At 41.9% G+C, this 20352-nt stretch overlaps 1 long non-coding RNA gene across 11 annotated transcripts in view; it reads right to left on the bottom strand.

Moving 5' to 3' along the window:
- LOC141579039 (uncharacterized) overlaps positions 1 to 20352 on the bottom strand; it is a 112255-nt gene that overhangs the window by 66603 nt on the left and 25300 nt on the right. For 4 of the 11 annotated variants that reach the window (XR_012509959.1, XR_012509961.1, XR_012509965.1 and 1 more), the window contains one exon: positions 12119 to 12242. This is a non-coding gene — a long non-coding RNA (uncharacterized LOC141579039). Of the gene's footprint in view, positions 1 to 12118; positions 12243 to 18908; positions 19134 to 19412; positions 19578 to 20352 lie in introns of those variants that run through there. The other 7 variants (XR_012509958.1, XR_012509983.1, XR_012509986.1 and 4 more) reach the window with 6 other exon arrangements.

The raw sequence follows: 20352 nt of genomic DNA, 5'->3' as shown, positions 1-20352 counted from the left end.
CCGGGGCTCGTCTCACTCAAACAATGATCACCTTCTTCAGTGTTCACCCTCTTCACTGCTGACGGTCAGAAAAATATTTTCTCAGGATGAATCAATATCTTTTTCCTTACAACTTCCTGTCATTGATAATGAGCTCCATCCAAAATACAGAAGACCTAATTCTCAGTCTCCTTATCTGTAAAGTGAGAATAACAAGGAAATATATGAAGTTTTAAGTGAAATAATATACATGTGAGGCTGAGGGACAATTCCCAACATACAGTAAGCACTCAATATGTGCTTACTTAATATTAATAGGAATATATTGCATTCCAGCAACCTTAACTCAATGTTTTATGGCTTTGTCCAACAGACTACAGACAAACATTTGGACGAACACCTTTGAGCAGATCAGCCCAAGCGTGCTGGGAGAGGTAAGCACTGACTCCAGTTACAGCTGCAGCCAACCAGCACTACGGGGCTGGGGCAGTTTGCTCAAACTCTTACATGTTGCTTGAGAATTTAGTTGTCATTAATGAATAAAGACAGGTGTTCTTTAGTCAAAATTCCTGAAACATATATCTTCAAAGATTGATGCAAATTTGATTTCAAGTACAACACTCTCACTAGAAATTATTTGAAAATGATAGTCTTAGCTCCTCTGCACATCAAAAGGGCATGATCTTAATGTATCTGACTACACCAAAAGTGTTGTTTAAAGGAATTTAAGATGAAGCCATCCTAAATAAGCTCTCAGTATCATCTTCACAAAGCCCCACCCAAGGGTCTCATTTCTCACTTCCACATAGGTGTTCAGGTAGCTTAACCTGGGTCTTGGTTTCTTATAACACGGGGGTGGGAAGAGTTGTGGATAGATTTATGTAGCAAATATAAACCTAGAGTATTTGCTGTGTAGAAATCCTAGAAATAAACAAATTAATATATAGTCCTACCCTCAAGAAGCTCAGCCTTTCCATTTACAACAGCATTAAAAATAAAATGAGAGATACATTTAACAAAAATTTACAAGATTTGTACATTGAATATTTTGATGTATCATCAAAATAATACTTAAAAGATCTACATATATGGAACACATCCCATGTTCATGGAATGGTAGACAATATTGTTAAAAATGTTAAGACTCCCCAAAGTGAGTTACATATTCAGTGGAATCCTTATCAATATTCCAGCTGACTTCTTTGCAAAAATTGAAAAAGTGATCCCAAAATTCATATGGAAGTGCAAGGGGCCCAGGTCAGCCAAAACAATCTTGAAAAAGCAGAGAAAAGTTGGAGGACTCACTTTAAAGGGTACTAAAGCTATAGTACTAAGTCAGAATGGTACTGGCATAAGTTTGGGTAAATAAATCTATGAGACATAATAAAAACCCAGGGGGAAAAACTTACATTTACAGTCAGTTTTCCACAAGGGTGTCAACAACACTCCATTGAAAGAATAGTCTATTCAACAAATGGTGCAGGGAGTGCTGAGTATCTGCAGGCAAAAGAATGAATCTGGAATCTGGACCCCCATATTTTAAATAAATAAAAATTAATTCAAAATTGATCACAGACAGAAACGTAAAAACTAAACCTATAAACTTTCTAAAAGAAGACACAGTATAAATCTTTGTGGTCCTAGGATAGGCTTTGGTTTCCTAGATACAATACGAAGAGCACAAGTGATAGAAGAAAAAAGCAGATAAACTGGACTTCATGAAAGTTAAAACCTTTTTGTTACAAATTACATCATCAAGAAAGTGAAATGACAGGGGAAGGGGGTATATCAAGTGACAGAGTGCATGCTTAGCAAGAAAAATAAAATAAATCAATACATCTAATTACCTCCCCTGTAAAGAAATTGTTTTAATGCTTAAAAAAACTAAAGTGAAAGGACAATCTGCAGAATAGGAGAAAAATTTTGCAAAGCATGTATCTAAGAAGAGACTAGTATTCAGGATATATAAAAAATGCTTACAACTGAACAATACAAAGAAAATCGACCCAATGTTTAAATTTGCCAAGGATTTAAATAAATACACAAATGGCCGATAAGCACATGAAAAGAAGCTCAGCATCACTAGCCAAATCAAAATCAAAATGAGTTCTCATTTTACACCCACTAGGACGGTTTTAATCAAAACATGGACAATAACAAGTGTCGTTGAGGAGGCAGAGATACCTCATTTGCGGCCAGTGGAAAGGGACAATGGTGCAGCTTCTTTGGAGAAGTCTGGTGTTTCCTCAAAAGGTTAGAGTTATATGGCTCAGCAATTCCACTCCTACATGTAGAGTCATCCCTCAGTATCCTCGGGGGGTTGGTTTCAGGAACCCCCCACCCTGGATACCATAATCCAAGGATGTTCGAGTCCCTTTACAATCAGCCATCTGGATCCATGAAGTGGAAATTACAGATATGGCGGGCCAACTCTACAGCCAACAGAATGAAAACATATTCTCACAAAAACTTGCACATCAATATTCATGGCAGTATCATTCAGAGTAGACAAAGGTTACAAACAATATCCATCCATCAATGAACGGATAAACAAAATTACCAAGAATAGGCCCACAAACTTTTGGTCATTGAATCTTTGACAAAGGAGGTGAGAACATACAATGGAGTAAAGACAGCCTCTTCAGCAAATGGTGTAGGGATAACTGGACAGCTGCATGTAAATGAATGAAGTTAGACTACTCCCTCACAGCATACACAAAAATAAATTCAAAATGGCTTAAAGACTTAAACACGTAGACAAGACACTATAAACGTCTTAGAAGAAAACATAGGCAAAATATCTGACATACATCTCAGCAATGTTCTCCTAGAGCAGTCTACTCAAGCAATAGAAATACAAGCAAAAATATACAAGTGGGATGTAATTAAACTTACAAGGTTTTGCACAGCAAAGGAAACAGTAAGCAAAACTAAAAGACAACCTATGGAATGGGAGAAAATAGTTGCAATAAATGAGACTGACAAGGGCTTAATTCCCAGAATATATAACACCTTTTACACTTGATAAGAAAGAAAAACAAACAATTCAATTCAAAAATGGGCAGAAGGCCTAAAGAAGCTTTTCTCCAATGAAGACATACAAATGGCCAATAGGCACATGAAAAAATGCTCAATATCTTTATCAGAGAAATGCAAATCAAAACTGCAATCAAATATCACATCTCACCAGTCAGAATAGGCATCATTCAGAAGTTCACAAACAATAAATGCTGGAGAGGCTGTGGAGAATAGGGAACTCTCCTACACTGTGGTTGCAGTTTGGTGGAGCCATTGTGGAAAACAGTACAGAGGTTCCTCAAAAGACAAAACATTGACCTCCCATATGACCCAGCAATCCCACTCCTGGGCATATATCCAGAAGGAATAGTAATTCAAAAAGATACCTACACCCCAATATTCAGAGCAGCACTATTTTCAATAGCAAGACATGGAAACAACCTAAATGTCCACTGACAGATGACTGGATAAAGAGGTTGTAGTATATTTGTACAATAGACTACTATTCAGCCATAAAAAAAATAATAAAATAATGCCATTTGTAGAAACATGAATGGACGTGGAGAATGTCATTCTAAGTGAAGTAAGCCAGAAAGAGAAAGAAAAATACCATATGAGATCGCTCACATGTGGAATCTAAAAAAACAAACAAACAAAAAGATAAACTTATCTACAGAACAGAAACAGACACAAAGACATAGAAACCAAACTATGGTTACCAGAGGGGAGAGGGTGTGGGAAGAAATAAATTGGGAGTTCAAGATTTGCAGATACTGAGTATGTATAGAGTAAACAGCAAGTTTATACTGTATAGCACAGGAGAATATATTTAATAACTTATAGTAACTTATGTTGAAAAAGAATATGAAAATGAATACATGTATGTTCCTATATAAATGAAGTGTTGTGCTGTACACAAGAAACTGATGCAAAATTATAAACTGACGTAACATTATAAACTGACTAGAATTCAATGAAAATATTTTTAAATAGAGAAAAAACAAAAAAAAAAAGAAAAAGGATATTATAAAACCAAAAGATTAAAGTACTGACTGAGGCTACAACATGGATGAACCTTGAAATTTATACTAAAATAAGCCAGACACAAAAGGGCAAACAGTGCCCTTTTAGGTGAACTGTATCTAAGCCTTTATTGTACTATTCCAGTAAATTTTCTGGAAGTTTGAACTCTCAAAATCAAAATAAAATGTATTATTCATTAAAAACCTAAAATGATTCCTCACAGGAGGGCTTTAATTATTAAATGCAGAAATGCATGTAAAGCTCCTGGAACAACACTTTGCACGTCCACACACAGTCACTGCTGTCACTGCCACTCAGAGGGTGGTGCCAGCGCTGATGAGGGCTGCCTCCAGGTGCTCCCCTGCAGAAAGGAGTGAGGGCCTGGGCTCTGACAGGAAGGGTGACCGGGAACATGGGTTAGACAGAGCCACGCCCCAGACTTTGTATTACCCAACTTTCTTATACAAACTGCTCCATGTAACATAAACACGCTACAGGGATGTATCTTACGACACAGGGAATATAGCCAATGTTTTACAATAACTATAAATGGAGCATAACAATAAAAATTGTGCAACTATTGTACACCTGAAACTTATATCATATTGTAAATCAGCTATAATTTTATAAAATGTTAAAAAATAATTTTAAAATGTTATCACTTCAGTATTCAATTCGGTTTTTAAGTAACTAATAAACAGCTTAGAATGTATAAAACATTTAAGTGTGATAAGTTTGTTTACATATTTATTTACTTTCAGCCTCCTGCTAAAAGAGAAATTAAACAATTTTTAACACAGCTTAACAACCATAACAACAAAAAGACAAAAGTTAGAGTGAAAAGAAAATGGAGATTCAATACTTAAATGAAACCAGGGGGAAGTAAACTCATAAAAACGAATGCCATGAAGTCAGGGTAAGTGTTAAAGGCCAACTAGAAATTCAGCCGTAAGATTCTTGGCAGCTAAAGCAAAAAGTAAAAGATGATGGGGCGGGTGGTAGAGCTCAGTGGTAGAGCATGTTCTTAGCGTGCACGGGGTCCCGGGTTCAACCGCCAGGGCCTCCTCTAACAGATAAATACACCTAATTACCTACCCCCCCCAAAAGAGCCCCAATGAAAAGAAAAAGAGAAATTTCTTTCCTAAGAAAACCTGATGTTAAATTTAGATTAAATACTTGAAAAAAAAAAAGAAAGAAAAATAGAAAAAGATGAGTGACACAAGCGATAATGCCCGTGAGATAAATCTGCGGTGGCTGCTGGCACGTCCCCATGTCCCACGTGGGAAAATCTGAAACATCCTTCTCACCACTCAGAGTCATCCTCAGCCCACCCCACCCCTCTCCCTGTTAAATGCAGGAGCACAGGTAGGGCCCGGCCTTTGCTCTCTCTGTGTCAACACAGTGAGACAGGATGGAAGGGGCCAGAGCACAGCCATTCAATGAAGGCCACAGCAATTAACATCAAAATGGTGAAGGATTCAACCCCCAGTAGGCCTTGAGGCTCAGGATGAAGAGATTTTACTTCTAGCAGATCTTGAGCTTCATTATACACCCGTTGTAATAGTAACATGGTGAATAACATGCCCCAAGGCACCATGGCCATCCCAAGGCTAGCCACAAAAGGTCAAAGGGTGGGAAATGGCCAAATCCCTGGAAATCCCAGCCCCTTGCCCTTAGGCTGCTCCTTCTAATTATTAGCATATAAAACAACCAAGCCCATGAAAACCAGCAACACAGCTCCACCTCGCGGTCATCACTCTCTCTCCCTCTTCGGAGAAGGCCCACACTTTGTCTGTGGAGTGTGTACCTACTTTTAATCTGAGCACCCAACCCCCACACCTCGTGGAATTTCTCCTGCCTTTCAATGTGTCTCTGTGAATAAATCTACCTTTACTCAACAGTTGCTTTTGAAACCTTTCCTGCATGAAGCCAAGGACCCACGTCTGGTGGGGAACATTCCAGGGGCTCAACCAAAGCCTGGGACACAGCCCTTCCCATGCCCCACATATGTTTTCTTGTATCAACAGGACTGGGATGTGAAGGGAGCTCTGAGGCCCCAGCTAAGGGACAGAAGTAGCCCCCAGGACCAAAATGGCGGGCAGCCCCTCCCCCAGCAGGGGCCCTGAGGTCAGCCCGGTTCTCTGTGGTTCTCTGTTGTGCTGACTCCCCAGCCAGAGAGCGTTCTCCTAGGCCTGTCCCCACAAAACCCTTCTCTCCAAAATGCAAGCACATCATGTCACAGTCCTCTTATTCAACCAGGAAATTTTCAGCCCACTTTTTCCTTCCCTAGTAAAGAATCTATCTGTCCTCCCTCCCATCCCACCACTTCTTTTTTGTGAGAACTCTGTACTCCCCATACACCATTCTGAACGCAGGTGCCTTGCTGGCTGGGACCGAGATATTTCAGTCTCACACAGCCTGCATCCTTTCACTTTCCCCTTTCTACCTTAAAAAGCCTTTCCTGAGTCTCCCACCCCTCTGATTCTGAACTTCACAAAGTGCTGAGGTTGCATGCAGTCACTGTGTGCATACCTCCCAGGTTTTGACTAGGTTTCCTTCACAAGATCTTCATTAAGGAGCTTCATCAAGAAGTTTAAAGAGTCTTTTCTTACATCGGAGTGGAGGAGCCTGCATAAAATTTAAATGGCCTTGAAGAGAGAGTAAACCAGGGACAGAGAGGTCATAGGTCTTAGTCAACAGTGTCACGAGGCAAAATGTTCTTCGAAGGCTCAGAGTGGCTTCTGAACACGGAGTCGGGAGGGAGGAGGTGCCAGGCTGTGAGTGGGATGAGTGACACTGGGTACGCTACCCCAGCTGGGGAAGTATTGGGTTTTGTTCTAGTTTTCCAAAGAATTTCTTACCACCTTTTCTCTTATTGTCACATACCATTTCCTACGGATTAAGAAAATCAATGTCAGTCATTTGGGCCACTTGGTACAAGCTACACGATGCCATTCACAGGGCTGGGATGTAACAGCCACACCAGTCTAGGTTGAAAGACCAGTAGGGGTATTTCCAAGGTAATCACGGGCATGCAGCAAACTCCCCAGCTTCAATTACCTCATCTCAAAAGTGGGGCCAATAAAACTACCAAGCAAAGTGCGTGATGATTATGGCCGACATCTGTTTACTAGGTAAGTGCCCGTGACAGCTGACACTGGATTAGGAATGAATATGATCAACGAGGCACAGTCAGCCTGGTTACATGCACCCTGCCTTCATGCCTTGGTGCAGGAGCTGAGTTTGTTTAGCTGAAATGAACGCCCCCAGAGCAGCCCTGAAGGGAAAGCTCCCAGCTCTGCACGGCGAGGCGTGTTCCTTTCCTTCTCTGAGCTGATAACAGTTTGCAGTCGTCTGTTTTTACATTTATCACTTTAGTACCTGCCTCCCCTCCGGAGTTTTTGCTTAAGCAGAACAGGTCCAGGTTTGTGTTGCTGCCTGCCGGATATTCTGGGCTGGGAGACAGGCGACTCCACGTCTGGCTCTGGTGCTGAACGGAGAGGGCAGAAATCCCAGGGGCCCATGCTGAACAGAGGCCCCTGCACCCAAAATTATGGTCTGACTTTGGGCAAATTACACCGTCTTCTTTACCCTAAGATTCCTCATCTGTTCATGAAAATAACTGCCCATGGCATGTAGAGTTTCAAGGATTAAAGGAAATCACCAAATTCACAACCTATTCAAGCGGCTACCAGTACGTCCTCAACAGGCACATGCTACCTTTACGGCTGTAACACACGCTAAGCGGGGCGGAAGGACACAGTAAACACTGCTAAGTGCCTGTTAAGTGTTTCATGTGTGTTATAATACTGTTTAAAACTTACAACAAACCCAGGAAGAAACGAATATTATAATGCATATTTCACAGATTCACCAACAGTTTAATGGACGTTACACTCTAGTCCAAGGTCCTTTGGTGAGGAAATGGCGATTTAAACCTGAATCTGAGCCCAGGCCTGGGCTACACCTCTCTCCAATCCACCTCACCACTTGCCTATGAAATCCACCTCTCCAATACACGTTTGCACAGGTCAGCTCTTAAATGCAAAGTGTGCCACCGTTTGTCAATGTTTGTTAATTACCATAAAGTGCTCTCAGAAACCGCTACAGAAAAGACAGGTTGACCCACATCCCTGCCAACAAAGAAGAGATATTCTGCCTTGCGTTCTCCTGTAATGTGCAGAAACCCTTCCCTACACCACCAAATTCAAATGTATGCTTCCTCCATGTTTATGTTTGCACACGGCTTATTAAAGTAGAAGGTACCTGCAGTAATTCCATCTCGTTTCCTTTGCAAGATTCCAGATTATCCACAATCAGTCTGTGAATGAAAATACTACAATGTGAATTAAAATACTACAACCATTTCAGTAAACAAAGAATGCTGAAACCAAGTCATCAAGGCTGCCGCCACCCCCCAGCGCGGACAGACCTGAAGCCCAGCCTCTACAGCCACTCACAATGCTGCCCTCTGAACAGACTGAGAATAAGAAGACAGGATAATTGCCCTAGATAGCTAGGTGCTTGTCTAAAGAATGAATCCAGTGAGGTCAAATGATACATACAAAGGCACTAAATTCTTTAACTTGAGATGCCTGGATTTCTTTAGATAAAAAGCAATCTTTTATTGTTCCAACTCCCTGGTCTTTGTTGTAAAGCTCCTATATAATCCTAGTTCCTCCCCTACTTCTTGGGAGCAGTCCCTCAGACAGATTTGAAGGCTGTCATCCCGCCTCGAGTCCTCCCGCCTAATAAAGTGTAACTCTAAACTTTCAGGCTACACATTTCTTTCAGTCGACAAGTCCCAGAATAGACACAACTCATCAATTCTGTAATGGAACACACTGGATCAGGAACCAAAAGCGTGTTCTAGTCCAGAAAAACTACGGGTCCCTCTTTCTTTCTGTCATTATACAATCCCACCAGAACTCATTAATTTGCTGTCTGCTCATCTGGCAACCAAACTCAGAGAAGAGTCAACTCAGCAGAGTGCTCTACTCGGGAGAACACCCCGCAGCAGCACTGCAGGCTACCTGCCCTCCCGCACGCTCTGCCGACCCCTAGTGTCCTCCGTGGAGACCAGGCCAACAGAGGTGTTCCCAACAGCTGCAAAGTCCCACAGATTAAATAAAAGCATTATATTTTCTACGATATGTTATGTATATTACCATTTCTGAAAACAGCTTTGCCAGAAGCCCAAATTTTCCACATTAATCTGCATAGGCAATTCCGGCCCCCAAGGGAAAACAAGTCTTATGACGATGCTAAGGCCTCCAAAGTCCTCTCCAGGACCATCAACCAAACTGCCTGCAGGCCTACAGCTGCAGGCGGCTACATGTCTGTTTTTAAAGCAACCCCTTCCTGCCCTCGGGCGCTACAAAGTCCCTCTATGCCCTCCCATCTCAGGGTAAGAGCAGCCACTGCAGAAACTTGCAGGGCAGCACTGACAGGACTGGACACAGAGGATCAGAGCTAAACTAAGCCTTCTGATGACACGAGCTTATCACTGTGTCATTTTACAGATGAAGGTATATATAGAGAGGTGGGGTGATCTTGCTCAAAGTCACACAGCTAATAAGTTGCAAAGTCTATAACTCAGCTCCACCCTCTGGCGTGACGCTCCAGCTGGGACACCCACAGGGTTCTCTCGTGCCTGCCTGACCAGTCCTTTTCTGTCACTCATAACCCACCACAGTGTCTGACCCTAGCCTGACTTTTCAGCCTCATCTCCCTCTAGTTTCTCAGGAACAAGGCTGCTCGGGCCACTGTGTGACTTCCGGCTCCCCAAACCCTCAGTGCTCAGGGTGGTCTTGCCTGTGCAACCAGCACCCTGCTCAGAGGCTCTTCCTTCCCTGCAGGAGGACGTTTCCACTCTCCGCAGGGACACCCCCTCTGGGAAGCGCTCTTCTCCCCTTCAGCACGGCAGGTGTCCGAGGCCACATCCCGAGCTGCCCCATTAGGACTGCCTGTGCCCAGGTCTGCTAGTCAGACCAGCAGCCTCAGAGCCAGGGATTATGCCCGGGTCTCCCTGCAAACCTACTGCCCGCCTCACAGCCCCCAGCCAGTAGGTCACCTGGAAGTCACAGCAAGTGCCCCACCCAATCCCGAAATCTCTTCATTTGCCAGCACCGCTGATGACTGGTCTCCAAAGTTTGGTCAGTTTCACACAAAACAGCAGCTTCCACTGAAGCTGAGGGTTTTCACTTCTGCTCCCCATCCTTAATGGAAACGTCAAGGGAAACCAAAAGACCTTTTCTCAACCCTTTTCTGATGACACATTCCCACCCACATTACTCACATGCTCAAGAGTTTTGGGTCCACGTGATTTCGTTTCCCTTATGCTAAGTCGCTCAAAACACTGCAGGATTCTTTCTCTTTTGAGAGTATTTGTTTGTACTGAGTTTATTGACTTTAATCTCTTTTTGTCTCTCTCTTAAGTGTTCCTAGCAGTTGCCACTTCTTAGCCCCTTCAGCAGCCTCCCTCCCATCATCTAGTCTAGGAAATCATCTGTGATGAGGGGCCCGGGGGCAGTCACAGAAGATGGAACAAAGGTACAGAGAGGCTACATAATTTGCCCGAGAAGATCAGCTTCAAGCCCCAAAACTGTGTGTCACGTCCCTCTGTTTAACACTTATGCTAAACTAGTTAACTTTTTATAGATTATGGTTATAAACAGATGAGGTATCAAAATACATAGAAGGACACACATCAACTCTAAGATGTTTATTAACTCCACTATTTTGTTTCTATTTATTTTATTTCTATTAAAAAATATTAGGAACCTCTGCAGTCAATATAACAAAATGTTAATGGGTGTTAAATCCAGAATATAGAGGCGTAAGTGTATCATTACTCATAATTATTTGTATGCTCACAAGACAAAATGATTTGAACGTCTCTCTCCCCTCCCCCTACTCGCTACTGGCTCTCACCTGAGCTCCCAGACCACACATATAACAGCCTTTCACTTTATCCACAGCTGAACTCATCAGCGTTCCCCCAAAGCTCCCTCTGCAGCTTTCCCTGCTCAGAGCAGAGCAGGACCATCATTTACCTCATTAATCCACCCAGAAACCTGGGCCTTACTCCATCCTACCTTCACAGACATCATTCATCCTTTCCTTTTTACCATCTAAACATGCCTAAAATCTGTTCGTTTTTTCCCGGTGACTGTCCCACTGACTGTCCCACCGCTCAGGTAGAAGCCACCAACGCTGCCCACCTGGACTCACGAGTCTCCCAAGTGGCCTTCCAGCTGCTCTCCCCTACTTGACACAAATTGGATTTTGTCACTCCCGTTCTTTTATGACTCTTTTCAAACCTAGTGTTCTTAGAAGAAACTCCAAGTTCTTCACATGGTGAAGGTGTTTGCCATGAAACTGTCAGCTCAGGGAGGGCAGGACCCCCCTCCTCCTTGGCCCTCCTCTTTCCCTAAGCCCCGCCCTCTCCCTCGGCCCCGCCCTCTGGCACAGCGCTGGCTCAGGAGGACCTGCTGAGCTACACCATCCTGTATTCTAACCCTGGTGTTCAATTCTTAGCAAATTGCTTCACTTATCCATACAAATCCAAGGTAGATTAGAAAGATTTTAGATGTTGAGCTAGACTATTGATTTGGGGATTTTGCACTAGCAACCTGCAAGTACATGTTCTAATGATTCTGTCTTCTTAAAACAACACCCAGATTTAAGGAGTTATTTGTGGAATGTCTTCGGAGTAAAAGGGACTGTACTTTTACAGACTTTATGTTGTATAACATGAACAACACGGACAGGGTCACAAATGGAACTGCCTCACAAGTGACAGAAGACAGGTGAGAGGCACAAAGCAACAGGTCGCAAAGACGGTAAGAGCAAATTTGTTTTGCCAACCCCCCCAAAAATGCCTGAAAGAACCAAAAATTCTGAATTTTGAAAGTAAAAGATTATCATATAGTGAAATAAAATAAATAATCCTCTTCATCAGGGTTTCAAAATCTGACTCCAGATTTTTTAGCAGGCCATACTGAATCCTAGCACAGAAAAATCAGATGGACTAGTGGTGAGTAAGTTCCAGGAAAACTGCAGTAATTCCTCCACTTGTGTAAGGACATACACTCACCTGCCGAAGGTGAATGTAGACTGCATTCTGGAGAAATTCGGAAGCTTCCAGGCTCCGCTTCTGGATGCCGAGGACACGGACAGCTTGGAAGCATGCTTCTAACTCAGTCACCGGAATTCTTACACTGCAGGGGGAAAAGGAGGCCCTCAGTCGATAGCAGAGATGTTCCTGTCGTGTATCACAGCCGTGCCTCAGGGACTCAGTGCCTTGCAGCAGCCCGGCCCCAGGCGAGGACCCGAAGCGTGGCCCACCGAAGCAGGAGGTGCACTGTGCTTGAGAAATCCCATCCCCGATGGGGGCAAGAGGGGCTGGTGGGGTTGAGTGAACCTATAAATGCCCACAGAAATATGCCTGCATTCATTCAAGTGATACAAGCAACAGTAGCAGGCTATTTAACAAAATTTCAATTTTCAGTGGAAATTTTGCCATTCCTTTCCGCTTGTCCCCTGCACTCTGAAACAGGCTTAGGCTCTCTCACACCTGCAGCTCTGAAGCAATAGTTGTGAAGTCATTTTACTTTGCTGCAAGTGTCCTCGCTCCCCGTGTCACTGTGTCTGTCCTCTCTTAACACAGTTGGATATCTTCCTGGATCTCTATCTGAGTTCCTTTCTCCTCCTCCTCAGATCCTGAGATAAAGGACAAGTGAAGACACATGAACAGAAAAGGCACTGTGGACTTGACCGAAATCTACAGTGACCCCTAGGTGAGTGCTGCCCACCCCTTACCTTCGATTCTCAAGGTTCTGCACAGGGTGACATCCAGCCCAGAGAGGTGGCCCAATTAAAAGCTATGTGGCTTGGGCATGTTGACAGGTGCAGGAGCTGGTTCCGGTGCCAGGCCCCTCCCCACGTCTGCTCCCCTCTCCCCCGAAGCCCCACTGCCAAGCACTCAGGCTCCGTGATCTGATGTCCTTCTCTTCTACTCTACTCCAAACCCTTTTACTTTTCCTTTTTTCCCTAATTATCCCCAGCTGGAGTGATTTTTCAATCGCAGTATCTAAAAAATTTCCTGCAGCCGAAAATGAGGTCTCCAGATATCAATGCCCATATGCTGCCTCCTGAAGAGAGCCGCTGGCTAGGGGACCCTCACCAACACTCACGGGGCATCAGACATGTTCCAGGGTCGGCCACCCCCAACAAGAGTTTGCTGTGACCCCTATGCCCGCACAGCATCCCTGCTCACAAAAATATAGTTGGCCCACTTATCGGTTATTAAGAAGCAAAAATACAAAATTGCTCATGTTTCTTACTAAAATTATCTATGAAGCGGAAAAGGGAATTGTAATAGAAAAGAACAATTTTGACCCAATGTTAGGTCTGTTCCTTTGGCTTTAAACCTGTGTCCTGTTTTCTAGGCTCAGACTTGCTATCTCTGCACCATTTGTAAAAGAAAGTTGCCTTTAGACTGAAATATCCAGGACAGCCTCTTCTCCTGGCCGTGATCTTGAAGGATGCTAACTAATCTGCACTTATGTAGAGATGGCAAGTTGCAAAATAGAGAATAACTTTGTTTTACTTTTGGAGGTATTACAATGGCAACATGATTTGATCCACATGGACAGCTGCAAGAACAGCGGATTCAAAGGACAAGCAATTCATACAACAAGAAGTTTCCAACAACCAACTGCAGCCCCACCCCTTTTTAGTATAAAAGGAGACTCAATTCTGACTTGGGGAAAATGGTTCTTCAGGACATCAGTCTGCCATCTTCTGGGTCTGCCAGCTTTGCAAATAAAGTCACTATTCCTTGCTCCAACACCTCATCTCCCAGTTTATTGGCCTGTCACTTGGTGAGCAGAATGAGTTTGGACTCGGTAACAAAACGACTGCATTGGAGGTAGTATGTCTCCACTCTTTCCTCGTTTCCAATATGTAACATGCACATTATTTATGATCTAGTGCAAATAATTCATCAAAGACAACCACAAAAAGAAACTATACTCACCCAGCTATCAACACTGAAGTCAAAACCTGTCAATTTTATATGCTGTTTAAGAACACAATGGAAAAACCTAACATAGGGAGTCGATTACACGGAAATAAAATTATTTCTACTCCTTCAAAACTTTTTCTTTTCTTTTCTATTTTATTTTGTTTTGTTTATTGAAAAGAAAATAAAAGTCAAATCATTTTATTTCACGTATTTTTGTTATAGCTACATACTTTAAATACTACAATAAGACTTATATTGCAATAAAAAATTGTTCATATATTAGTATAAAGATATATACACAATCAATGGGGATTAGGAAAAGAATGGACATTTACTAAAAATCCACTGCAATCCAGTCTTTTACAAGCATATCATGGAATATAAGCTCTATTATCCAGGGAGCCTCACCCACATTCTCACTACTGAGTCCCTTAGTAATCAACCACTAGGTCACCAGCATAGAACCATGTGATCAGTATTTTAGGAATAAATGAGGGAATTAGCTCATTCAATTCTAAAACAAAAACCCTAAAATAAATACTGAACTTATTTACGGATAAAGAAAATTTGTCCCCAAAAAAGTAAAGTTTCTTCCTCAAGGTCACAAAGCTAATAACTGGTAAAGGTAAGATTTGAACTCATCTGCCTGATTCTAAAAACTAAGGTGGAAATCCCATTCGACTGGGGAGTGTCCAGCTGCACCGCCTATCACCCTATCTTTGTTCAGAGCTGGCCTTAGACAGCCTGAGACAGCACCCCATTCCTGTGGAACTCGAGGGCAAATGATAACAATAAGGATTTTATATCCAGCAGTTTCTAAGATCTCATGTATATAAACTGTCAGCATGTCAGCAGAAAATCTCTGGGAAACATGAGTGGGTCCAGAACTTTTTGCTGATTAGAAACTCAATCTATCAGGATAGAGTGACCTTCCCATGAGAGGCCACATGGACATAAACTAAAGGCAGCTGAACAATGGAAACTAGCAAGACCCCGGAACTCAAGTAAGGATCCCTGCCATCCCCCACCCAGTTGCCTCTTCATCCGCGTGGACATGAAGACAGAAGACCCGGGTTCTTGTCCAAGTTACACTATCATGGATTCTCACCCATAAAAAGGTACGACTCTATGCTGTCGTAAGTCCTTTCCAACTCAAATATGATGACACCAATATCTCAGCAGAATATCTATGTCTCCACTTCCCCTCTTCTAATAGGAGTCTATTTCTGTGGACACAAAGCAGAAATCCAATTTAAAAAACCATGCAAGAAGCCAGGCGAATTTCTGCTTAAGAGACTTTGCTCTCACGCTCAGTGAATGAAAACTCAGAAAAAGTGGTCCTTCTCCCTCAGCAAATGGGAGGTAGCCTGATTGTGTGTGTGTGTGTGTGTGTGTGTGTGTGTGTGTGTGTGTGTAAATCAAATATAATCATGTCTGGTATGTGTACAGATTATTTTTAATTTCACTGTAATTTCATGGGGATGAGCCAACATTTAAAGTAATTTGAATCTAGTGTTCTCAGTCTCAGTCTCTTTTGGTGGAGGAGGTGAAAGGGGAGAGTAAAGGAGGAAAGAGGTAAATGAAACAAAGAAGTAAGAATACTGCTAGGGAAAGGCAAGACGTTAATTTTGTTCCTCATTGCATCACAACAAATTAGGGACTGGCTTTCCCCCGATGTCTTATCGAGCACTGAGTTGCAGAAGAAGAGGCGACAACCCATTTCTCACTGAGATTGTGGCTGTACGTGGCATCTTATAGACACAAATCATTTACACTGATCAAACACTCTAGCAGCAGGCCGTAATTCTCCTGTTTTGAGAGACAAGAAAACAGGAGTTCAAAGAGGATGTATAACTTGACAAAATTCAGAGGACCAGTAAACTAAAGAGGATGAATTCAAACTCAGATCTGAATGCAGAGTCTGCTCTTCCCACTCCCAGGACTGGAAAATCCTTAACACACAGGCTCCCCAGCTCCCCTGCAGTGTTCCTGGCGCCAAGCATTTCCCATGGTAATGTTAGCCAGTTCTCACAGACACAGCGCTCTGTGCAGCCAATGACCTCCATCGGACCTTGATCATCTACCTGCCACGCCCACTAGGCTTCACCATACAGGCAGGAGAGCTGGCTTTCAAGTGCATACAAAGCCACCCCCGGTCTAACCTGGGCTCTTCTGTGGCTTCTCCAGCCTAAAGGCAGCCATGAAACTGCTCACAGTCTGTACATGAGCCACACTACCTCTCTCCATCTGTCTCCCCACCTATACTACTACTTAGCTATGACCATTTTGAAAATCTTGGAAACAAATTTTTAAAAACAGAAAAGAAAGGATTCTGGAACAAGTGCTTAATACTTACAATTTTAAATGACAAGTTACAAATTGAGTATTGACAAACAGAATCTTCCTTTCTAAATGTCAGTTTTAAGCATTTAAATATATAATAGCAAAAAATTCTCACAAAATTAACAAAAACATAAACAATAAACTGGAATAAATTCAAAAATAATGCCCATGTTCTAAATGGAGAAACTTCAGGACTATACTGAGTGTTAAAGTAAGAGGTATGAATGTAGAGACATAAACATATTGCATGGAGGAAAGCAGTTTTGTAAAGATGTATGTTCTCCTAAGAATAATTCAAAACTTACTAAAAACTCCCATGAAAATTCCAATCTGATTTTTTTAACTTGAACAAAATATTTTGGAACCCTTCAGGAATAATAAAGTCATAATAGTAGACAAGAAAATTTGGGATGGATGAAAAGAATAAAAAAAAAATCAGATTGCCAGTGATTAAATAAATTTTTACAATATGTAAGATATGGTGCTGGAGTAAGGAAGGGAGATTGACAGAAATGAACCATGAGTTCAAAAAGAGACTCTAGTGCATGTAATTATTTTGTACAGATGGGATTTCAAATCAAAGAGAAAAGTATGAATTCAATAATTGTCCTGGGACAATCAGAATCACCTAGAAAGAATAAATTCTATTCCTGTCATAATGACCACAAGATAAATTGCACATAGTGATGTAAATATTAAAAAGTACTAATAACAGCAAATACAACCCTTTGCTCTTATTAACTCAACTTCTCCTCACTATAACAAGTACTATTATAATCACCACCTTAGAGATTAAAAAAACTTACAGAAGAGATTTATTCCATTATAAGGAAGTATTTCTAAGAATGTCAAAGATAAAACCCACAAGGAAGACATTTACTATCTTAAGAGTAGTTTGAGCCACAACAAGAATAAAAAACTTTCTGAACAAAATGAAAGGAAAGAAATGACAAGAAAAAGCTCTGTGATACATGTTGATGAAGTCACGAAGTAAATTTTCATAACATACAAAGAGCTGTCACAAAGCAACAAGAAGCTCCCTCACTTAAATGTTTGCAAAGGACAAAATGAATCATTCATTTTAAAAAATTCAAAAGGCTAATGAGTGAAAAAAGCTCAAAATTTCACTGGTCATGAAATGCAAACTAAAACGATGAAAAAGCACTTTTGCTTATCATATTGGCGAATATTTTTAAGATATTCTAGTTAGTGTCCATCTGTTGGAGAACAAATCATGAGCGACTTTTTCAGAGGATGACATATCAATGGATATGTAAACTCTGAAAAACGTACATACACACTGACTCAACTCCACTTCTAGGAATCGTTTCCTTTAGAAAAAAAAACAATCAGTCCAAACAGATGTATCCATCAGGGCATTTACACAGCACTGTTTACAAAGGTGGGAAGAAAAACTGAAGTGAAATAATATCCAGCGATAGAGAATTGGTTACATAAGTAATTGTGCATTTTTTCATTCCCCAATGGAGAAGGAATTTCTAGAGTCACTTGAAAGGAGTCTGTGATGAATGTAAGTGTCACATCCAGGGACTAAATTTCCAGAAGCCTTAACTAAAGGAATATACATACAAGATCACAGGAATGTCTGTACAAGAAGGATGCAAGTCAAACATTCTTTCTGACAGTGGAAAGTGGAGAAAACTTAACTGTCCACCATTAAGACAATGTTACGGTAAATCAAGGCGAGCTGCGGGCGCTGAGGGAGCCGGCGTTTCACCGTGGTCCAGGGCCTTGTCCACAGCACTCTCCCACCAAATGTGTCCGTGGACAAGAGACGACACCCGCACATCAGGAGACCCCTCCAATCTATCTGAAAGGACCGGGTGAGTCTGGAGTGGGAGGACGTCTATGATATACCCCTGAGTGAATAAAGCGAGCTGCAGAAAAACATATAGTATGGTCTCATTTTTAAATAAAGCATATATACACACACCTATACATTGATTTCTCATATGTGTATATATATGTATCTCATAGGCATAAAGGTCATGAAATATATATACCAAATTTTCCACAGCTTTTACTCTCAGGAAATAATGGGAAGTGAGTTAGGGGCCTTCCTGTACCACCACAGTTCTCTTTTCAGTATTTCAGTTAAGTATACTTGGAATTTAAATGTTTATTTAAGTCCGAAGTAAAATGGACGATGCATTCCTTAAGACAGAATGCTACACTGGTCATTAAAAATCATGCCAGGGGAGATAGAATATTGTAGAAAAACATGTAATAAGCCGAATGGAAAATGGAGATTTCCGCACAGTAAACAGGGACAGAGTGCTCACTGGTTTTTATGACAGAGCTGATACACACTGACGAAAAGAACAGAAAATAAATGTTAAATTGTTAATTATTATCTCTGAGTAGCGGGACCAGGATAGACTCTTTTGCCCCTTTTTTCAGACTTATTATATTAAATGCAAATTATTTTTCATCTGAAAAAATCATTTTTAGGCGTGTAGTACCACGCATTGGGGAATAATACATGAATACTTACAGAAACAAGTAACTAGGAGACACCGCAGCAGCGCTACACAATGTAGAACGGGCGATCCTGATTAACATGGTGCAGTTACATAAGGACCCACAAAGTGAGAGCACCTGCTGTAACAGGGCGTCGCCCCCTTCTATTTGTCAGTTGTGTCTTCAGGTCTGAGGCAGTTCTGAGCACGGCCAGTGTCAGTGCTGGTGTCTGGATGGATGCTACTGGAGGTGAGGGCACCTGCAAGTGGAGAGGAAGAACAGAAACCATCCTCTGCCTTTTCTGTCTTGTTTCTTTGTTACTTTAAAAGAGAGGAATAAATAAGATAAACTGTGTATCTTCCCTACAGAAATTTCAGTAATGAAACCGTTTTTAAAGTCTTCACAGCTTATATTCTGCCTGTAACTGTCTTTTCAACAAAGCATCATATTTATTAAATGTGAATTGACTCAGTTAATTAACTCCCTGTTGAAACATTCTAGTAAAGAACATGAAATGCCGTATGTAAAAGAACCACACCTGCAGTGACTAGCACAGCTGTCTTGACGGCAGTGTATTCAGCCCGCACCATCCTGTGGTCCTGAGCTCCTGATGCTGGTAAGAGAGCACGCTGCCGCCTCAGATGGAGAGATACTGTGAAAGAGTTTGAACTCTACAGTACTGACAAAACATAACTGACAAATCCCAGGTTCCTTTGAGGCTGTCATTTTCTGTTTCTGGCCAATCCCCGTCAATGAGCAGAACCACCCCATTCCCGAGCCATGGGAATCATGTGGGAAGCAGTTTTGGAGAAATTTCCAGGTATAGAATGTAACAAACTATACATAGATCTCTGAAAAAAGAAAAGATGCAATATTCTGATTTTGGAAGAAACTCAAAATATTCTCCTAAGCCTTAGTAGCTGGAAAGGCTGGGCATCTCCTAAGCCACTTATTTATTTCGCAGCCAGTGAGCATCTCCCACAAACCCTGTTTCCCTGTGTCTGCTGGGAGCCTCAGGCACACTGTTGCTGTCGATCTTATAAGTCACAAGGCAGACGCGTGTCTCTCATGCCTGCAACCCTCACACAGGCTCGCCTCCTAGCCTCACTGTCTGAACTTGGCCCCATTTTCTCACCTGTTTATTTGGTATCTGTTCTTCTGTAAGCTGCCTGAAATGCTTTTTGGAACATGTCAGAAGATTCAGTGGGTAGATAAATGGACAGATGGACAGGTGAGAAATGGGCAGACAGACAGAGTGACTCCAAGAAAAGGGGAACAAAGAAAATTTCCTATGCAGAACCCTCTTCTAGTCAGGGAAGAAAACCACCACGGAGAAGTGTGAAGAGGCAGGTGGCTTAGGACTGTTTCCTGGATTCCATGAAAAGTCACACCAAGAGAGAGGGTAGAACTATAAATAATAAAAGAAAAAAGCATGCATGCTTGAAAAATATATCTACAATATGTACTTTCTAAAGAAT

This window comes from Camelus bactrianus, chromosome 1 (genome assembly GCF_048773025.1).
Source record: "Camelus bactrianus isolate YW-2024 breed Bactrian camel chromosome 1, ASM4877302v1, whole genome shotgun sequence".
In the NCBI taxonomy this organism is placed as follows: Eukaryota; Metazoa; Chordata; class Mammalia; order Artiodactyla; family Camelidae; genus Camelus; species Camelus bactrianus.
This window is presented reverse-complemented; position numbering and strand designations above follow the sequence as displayed.